The sequence below is a fragment of the Trichechus manatus genome, unplaced genomic scaffold, assembly GCF_000243295.1.
Source record: "Trichechus manatus latirostris isolate Lorelei unplaced genomic scaffold, TriManLat1.0 scaffold00125, whole genome shotgun sequence".
Lineage (NCBI taxonomy): Eukaryota > Metazoa > Chordata > Mammalia > Sirenia > Trichechidae > Trichechus > Trichechus manatus.
In genome coordinates this window covers 1,409,029-1,416,724 of record NW_004444061.1, presented here as the reverse complement: position 1 = coordinate 1,416,724, position 7,696 = coordinate 1,409,029, and the positions used below count along the sequence as shown (strand labels likewise).

At 42.9% G+C, this 7,696-nt stretch overlaps 1 pseudogene; it reads right to left on the bottom strand.

The window, feature by feature from the left end:
- Positions 1 to 254: 254 nt before the first annotated feature.
- On the bottom strand, positions 255 to 1,208 carry LOC101348380 (casein kinase I pseudogene; annotated as a pseudogene).
- Positions 1,209 to 7,696: the final 6,488 nt, after the last annotated feature.

The window sequence follows — 7,696 nt, the reverse complement described above, 5'->3', positions numbered from 1 at the left end:
AGTTCACATCCGGGGCCACGAGCAGCGCCTGGCCCTGGCAGCACGTGGCGTTTGCCCGGTTTCGTCTGTGTTCGCGTCCCGTACGCGTGGCTGGGTAAGTGGCCTGGAGAGCTCTGGTGTTAATATTCCTGCTCTGGGTCGGGGCGCGTCGCTAGGAAGCCACTGGTACAAAGTAGATCCTCCATGCATGCACTACTGGCGGTGGCGGTGGGGGTGGCGTTGGGGGTGGGGCTGAAAAACCACTGGACGCCACCCTACCAAGAGTCCAGTGCTGCCTTCCACAGGGAGACGAGCAGTTGCTTGCCGTAGTGTTTGAAATGAATGCTAGTCTGTTAGGTGGACATGCGCGAGCTATCTTGCTGAGCTGGTAAAATCAGAGGAGGAGAGTTTGGGGGCGCTGCAGTGTAGCCGCCTACTCGCTTTCGCTCTCTTTCCACAGGCCCTGGAGCGGTGTTGCAGTGTGGGAGATAGGGGCGAGGGTCATGGAGAGAGCCACTTCCTGAGTCCCCCTCAAGCGGCCTGCGGCCTTGGAGGGGAGGCCCCGGCTGGCTGGATTCGAGACTGTCTCTGCCGCTTCTCTCGGCTCCGCTGCTCCAGCTCAACCTCACTGGTGGCCTGGTTGGCAACAAATTTGAGCAGGTTCCAGTCAAACACAAAGTCACAGGAGAAACCGCGGCAACGGAAAAGAGTTTTCTCAGCTACGAGAAGTCAGGTTTATCGTCAAAACGCAAGGAACGGCAGAAACCCAGGTATGTGGCAAATTCAGAAGGGTATTCTTTTCACAACACTTCGAAGGGAGTGAACATTTTCTTCTTACAATCCTTTCATATTTCTGTCTCTTTGTTGCAGTCTTCAGCTCCTGCCAGGGGAGAGGGCCCAGGTTGAAGTACATTAGCACATAGCCCAGAGACTCCAAGACATCTCGCTGAGATTGTTGTATTCCAAGATGGGTGTAGATGGAGAAATATCAAAGCCCCTGTGAGATTTTTGTTCTCATGGTAGGGAATATGCTGGTGGGTCTTGCTGTCCTGGTACTTCTTGGCCAGCCCAAAGTCCGTGGTGTAGACCAGGTTGCCTTCCATGCCTGGTCACATGAAAAAGTTATGTGGCTTCACATCTCAGTGGATAAAGTTCTTTGAATAAATGTATTCAGTGTAACTAATCATTTGGTCAGCTAGCAGCAGGACAGTTTTGAGACTCTATTAATTTCCTTGATCAGAAGTTGAAGAGGTCTTCCACGCATGGTCCCAACAGCTCCATCACCATGACATTTTAGTCCCCCTCTGCCCTGTACCATCTAATGGTGTGGATGCCCACTCCTGCCTGCATCATTTTGTAGATTTTGCTCTCAGTGTGGAGCTGAGGGTGTTTGGTTTTGCCACATTCAAGCTTAATGGCAACTTCTCCTGCAGCAGTGTCATACTGAGGTAGATGCCTCTGAAGGAGCTGGTGCTGGTACCTGTTTCTGATTGTCAGCTCCATGGCAGCGGCCCCTCACTTGTTGGATTTTTAATTTGATCATATTTCTCAAAGCCTAAAAGGTAATTCAGTAGCAATGAAATATTTCATGGTACAATACCTTGAAACCTTCCACTATTAAAGGATAAAGATACAAAAGACGTGAGAGTTCCTGCAAAAATTAAAACATAAATATCATTTTCATCTATATGCCAGGCACAGTGCTCTAATTAAGATACAGCCATTGCCATTCCAGAGCCACCATTGGTGGATTACATATTGCTATGATACTGAACGGGTTTCACACTAAGACAGACTAGGAAGAAAGGCCTGGCATTGTACTTCTGAAAATCAGCCTGTAAAAATCCTAATGGATTGCAGTGGTTCAGTCTGCAACCAATCATGGGAATGGCACAGGACAAGGCAGCATTTAGTTCTGTTGCATGGGGTTGCCATGAGTTGGGCCCCAAATGTTGGGGGCTGACACGACAGCAGCGAACAACAACAAGCTAGCTGAGGACATAAAAGCATAAAAAGTGAATTTTTATGTTATGATAGAAATATAAACCAAGTTCTGTAGAAACACAAAAGTGTGAATATTTATGAGGACGTGATCTAGGGTAGCAGATTAGTGAGGAGAGAGGTTAAGTTGGGGAGAGGTACATTATAGGCAACAAAGAGTCAGAATAGACATTTAAGTAAGCACTGCACACATGATCAAGTGTGTTTCAGAAGGGCCACACTGGTTAATAGCGTACAGGAGAGACTGGAAGGATTAAAACAAGGAGACATAGTCAAAGTATGATTTTATTGGCAGTAATTGCAGTGAATCAATAATAGCTGTCACTTTAAGTGTTTATACTCTACTAAGTACAAGCCTTTATTCATGTACTTTTCACCCCAGGTTTTCAGAGAGAGGTTCCGCTTTTAAGTGAATCCATAGTATCAGAACTGAGGTTCAAACTCTTAAACATGGTACTGTCTTTCCAGAGAAGGATTAAGTGAGACTAATGTTTTCAGCTAAGCCAGTGGCAATGAGAATAGAGAGGAAGTAATTGCTCTAAGAGATGTTTCAGGAGTAGAATCAAAAGGATTTTGAGGACAAATTGGCCCTGGATGGTGAGGAATAAGATCTGGGGATGCAACCTTGACAATTTTTTGCTTGGTTTACTGGAAATGGCCCTCGTTTTAGGAAGCTCTGGAAAAGAAAAATTCATGAATTTAGTTTTGGAAAGATGATTTTGAGTTGCCTATGGGGTTAGGTGGGAGTCCTGGGTGGTACAAAAGGTTAAAGTGCTCAGCTGCTAACCAAAAGGTTATAGATTCGAGTCCATCCAGAGGCACTTCGGAAGAAAGTCCTGGCAGTCAATTTCCAAAAAATCAACCACTGAAAACCCTGTGGAGAACAGTTCTACTTTGGCACACATGGGATTGCCATGAGTCAGAATCTACTCAATGGCAGTTGGTATGGGGGTAGAGGGAGGCATCCAGGTGAAGATCTTCAATGTGTGGCTGTAAGTATTTCTCTGGAGCCAAAGAAAGAAATGGAATCCGAGATGGAGTGATTGAGAGAATTGAATATGGTTAAAATCACAAAAGAAAAGGAAATGGACTCAGGAAGGCACCATGCCTCATGTCAACTGGAAATGTCAGAGGATATAGTGAAGTGGACTGAAAACATGACCCAGGAGAGGGCGATCTCATGATGGAGGAAGTATTCAGTCAATACTGTTGAATGCTGGAGAAACACACACGCACGCAAGTCAAAAACGAAAGAATGTGGCTTTGTATGGGGCCAGATATATGACTTTAACCCCAATCTGTGCCTAACCGGGGCTTTTCATAGTTGCACGCACAACTTTTTCTTTTTCACGAGATGCCAATGTTTCCCACCCCGTTCTCCTTCATCGCCCTACCCTTTCCTCCCTTTTTCCATGTAGAGTGTGATTGTTCTCCACACATCAGTGTTTTGGGACTCGCCTCCCACTTCTCTCCTTTTCTGGTCTCCATGGAGACCTCCAGTTAATTATCTCAACCGAAAGGAGAAGGCATCGCTGGCCCTAAAGAAACAGGCCAGAGCACGAGGGGGAAGAGAGGAGGGCTCGCTGAGAGGAGCCGGGAAGAGGAAGAAGGCCGCAGGTGGGCTTGAGGTGGGCTGCAACGCCGGGCTGCTGGGCTGTGGCGGCCGCTGCACCCCGCGTTGCCTCTTCCTTTCTGAGGCAGGGCCAACAGAAGGCAGCGTTCGGCGCGCGCGAAACTTGCAAAGCGCGGTCGCGGCTCCTGTGGGGTCCAAGGAGGTTTAGGAGAGACTCGGTACTGTTAGGCTCTGCCGCTGTGCATCCCCCGAGCTTAGACTGTTTTCTCCTGGTTCTCTGCTTTTTTCCTTCTTTCTCAAACCCGCAGTCCTTTCTTTTATTCTCCGTCTCTCTCGCCACCCGTGGAAAGTTGGCTTTCTTGGACTATTTCTGAAACTTTGTGCCTCGGGCAGCTGCTCTGGGTCTTTCTCCCTGCTGGGCGCAAACGGCTATGACTCAGAATTTGGATTTGAGCGGAAGGTTTGGATTTGAAGAGCAATCAGCCCGCAGCGACTTTTTTTTTTTTTCTTCCAACTTTTGCATTCTTATTATAGCACATAAGCCTTCAGATTTCTAGTTTACGCTTAGATTTTGGGGAAAAATATTTAATACCGTAGCCTCTAGGATAACTTATATCAGGTTGCTGAGAAAAATGAACGAAGTTAAAGCTTAGCAGTTTTGTAAAGGATTCTGTGGACTTAATGATTAGAAATTTCTTTTTAGCAAGGTGACATCTGAGATGAATACCTGCTTAATAAGAACTAAAGAGCATTTCGTAGGAAGAAACGTGCTTTTGAGTGGCCTTTATAGATCTTGAAAATTGATCCTGGGGAACTTTATTATTACGAGGATAGTTTTGACATATATGTATGTATATATACACACACACACATATGTATATACACACATACATACATGGGTATTCATCTTTTTGTTTGTATCTTAAAATATAAAAGTTTTTAGCTATTAAGGGACTCTAGGTTGCTAAGAAATGCTACAAAAGCTCTAGATGAAGGCATTTCAAAAATAAATTGAGTTGAAACTATTGAATGTTTTTCCAATTTAAGTTTCAATCTTAGCAATAGTATTTTGAAGTATTTTTTATAACGATGGTTAATTGTAAAGTGGTATGAGGAGTACTTAAAATGAAGTAGCAATGTGTAGGTGTTCTAGATTTCCATCAATTAAATGATTTCACACAATGCAATGTAATTTTGTGTAATTGACTGATAATTCATTTTATTTCTAACACTTCCTTTAATTCTAGCAGTTTCTGGAAGCACATTATTTTCCTCTTTCTTGGAAAGTACTGATGTTTCCCAGTTTATTAGATGGAGAATATTTTGCAGTACCTACTTATTAAATGCCTCAACATTCAATTGAATAAGCAGTCAGTCTAAACTGAAAGGACATATTTTAAAGTTATATATATAACTTATAATCCTGTATATATATATATATTTATATGTATATATGTATAACCAAACTCAAACCCATTGCCATCGGGTCGATTCTGACTCATAGCAACCCTACAGGACAGGGTAGAACTGTCCCATAGGGTTTCTAAGGAGTGGCTGGTGAATTTGAACTGCCGACCTTTTGGCTTTTAACCACTGCACCACCAGGGCTCCATATATATACTAAAGACTGTCCAGTAATTTAGCTTTGAAGCTAAAAGTATACATGTATGTCTTAGTTATCTAGTGCTGCCATAACACAAGTACCACAAGTGGGTGGATTTAAAGAACAGAAATTTATTTTCTCACAGCTCAGGAAGCAGGAAGTCAGAATTCAGGGTTTCTGAAGGGAGAAGTCCTTTTCTGTTTCAGCTTCTAGTGGTGTTGCTGTTGGTAGGTGTGTCAAGTTGGTTCCGACTCACAGTGACCCCATGTGCAACAGAATTAAATACTGCCCAGTCCTGCTCCATCCTCACAATCATTGCTGTGTTTGAGACCATTGTTGCAGCCCCTGTGTCAGTCCATCTTGTTGAGGGTCTTCCCCTTTTTTGCTTACCTTCTACTTTACCATGCATGATGTTCTTCTCCAGGGACTGGTCCTTCCTGATATCATTTACAAAGTACATGAGACGAAGTTTCACCATCTTTGTTTCTAAGGAGCTTTTGGCTGTACTTCTTCCAAGAAAGATTTGTTCATTCTTTGGCAGTCAATGGTGTATGGTCATTATTCTTTGCCAAAACCATAATTCAAATGCATCAGTTCTTCACTGTTGCAATTTGAGGCTTGAATTTTTTCTTCGGTTCTTTCAGCTTGAGAGAAGCTGAGCATGTTCTTCCCTTTTGGTTTTCTAACTCCAGGTCTTTGCACATTTCATTATAATACTTTGTCTTATCGAGCTGCCCTTTGAAATCTTCTGTGCAGTTCTTCATCGAGTCTTCCATTTGCTTTATTAGTATTATTTTTTATTGTGCTTTAGGTGAAAGTTTTCTCATACAAAAATTTATCCACATGTTGTTATGTGACATTAGTTGCAATCCCTATAATGTGACAGCACACTTCCCCTTTCCATCCTGGTTTCTTGTGTCCATTTAGTCAGTTCCTGTCCCTTCCTGCCTTCTTATCCTGCCTCCGGCAAGAGCTACCCATTTGGTCTTGTGTATCTGCTTGAACTAAGAAGCACACTCTTCATGAGTATTATTTTATGTTTTATAGTCCAATCTAATCTTTGTCTGAAGAGTGGGCTTTGGGAATTGTTTTAGTTCTGGGTTAACAGAGCATCCTGGGGTCATGGCCTCGGGGGTCCTCCAGTCTCAGTCAGACCATTAAGCCTGGTCTTTTTACATGAGTTTGAGTTCTGCTCCGCACTTTTCTCCCACTCCGTCAGGGACTGTCTGTTGTGTTCCCTGTCAGGGTGCTCATTGATGGCAGCTGGGCACCATCTAATTCTTCTGGTCTCAGGCTGATGGAGTCTTTGGTTTATGTGGCCCTTTTGTCTCATGGGCTAATATTTTCCTTTTGCCTTTGGTATTCTTCATTCTCCTTAGCTCCAAGTAGGTTGGGACCAATTGATGCATCTTAGATGGCCGCTTAGAAGCTTTTAAGACCACAGATGCCACTGACCAAAGTAGGATGCAGAACATTTTCTTAATAAACCTTGTTATGCCAGTTGACCTAGATGTCCCCTAAAACCATAGTACCTAGACCCCAGCCCCAGCTACTCTGTCCCTCAAAGTGTTTGGTTGTGTTCAGGAAATTTCTTAGCTTTTGCTTTAGTCCAGTTGTGCTGACCTCCCCTGTACTGTGTGCTGTCTTTCCCTTCACCTAAGATGATTCTTGTCTACTGTCTAGTTAGTGAATTCTCCTCTTCCTCCCTCTCCGCCCTCATAATCATCGAAGAATGTTTTCTTCTGTGTTTAAACCTTTTCTTGAGTTCTTATAATAGTGGTATCATATAATACTTGTCCTTTTGTGACTGACTGATTTCACTCAGCATAATGTCCTCCAAATTCATCAGCGTTGTGAGATGTTTCCCGGATTCATCATTGTTCTTTATCATTGTGTGGTATTCCATTGTGTGTATACACCATAATTTGTTTATCCATTCATCTTTTAATGGGTACCTTGGTTGTTGCCATCATTTTGCTATTGTGAACAGTGCTGCAGTGAACATGAGTGTGCATATATCTATTCATGTGATGGCTTTTATTTCTCTAGGATATATATATTCCAAGGAGTGGGATTGCTGGATGGTATGGAACTTCTATTTCTAGCTTTTTAAGGAAGCACCAAATTGATTTCCAAAGTGGTTGTACTATTTTGCATTCCCACCAGCAGTGCAGAAGAGTTCCAGTCTCTTCACAATGTCGCCAACATTTATTATTTTGTGTTTTTTGGATTAGTGCTAGCCTTGTTGGGGTGAGATGGTATTTCATTATAGTTTTGATTTGCATTTTTCTGGTGGCTAATGATGGTGAGCATTTCCTCTTGAGTGTCTTCTTTGGTGAAGTGTCTGTTCATATCCTTTGCCCATTTTTTAATTGGGTTATTTGTCTTTTTGTTGTTGAGGTTTTATAGTATTTTGTAGATTTTAGAAATTAAGCCCTTATCGGATATGTCATATAGCCAATTTTTTTCCCCCAGTCTGTACATTTCTCTTTTAACACTTTTGGTGAAGTCTTTTGATGAGCATAAGTGTTTGATTTTTA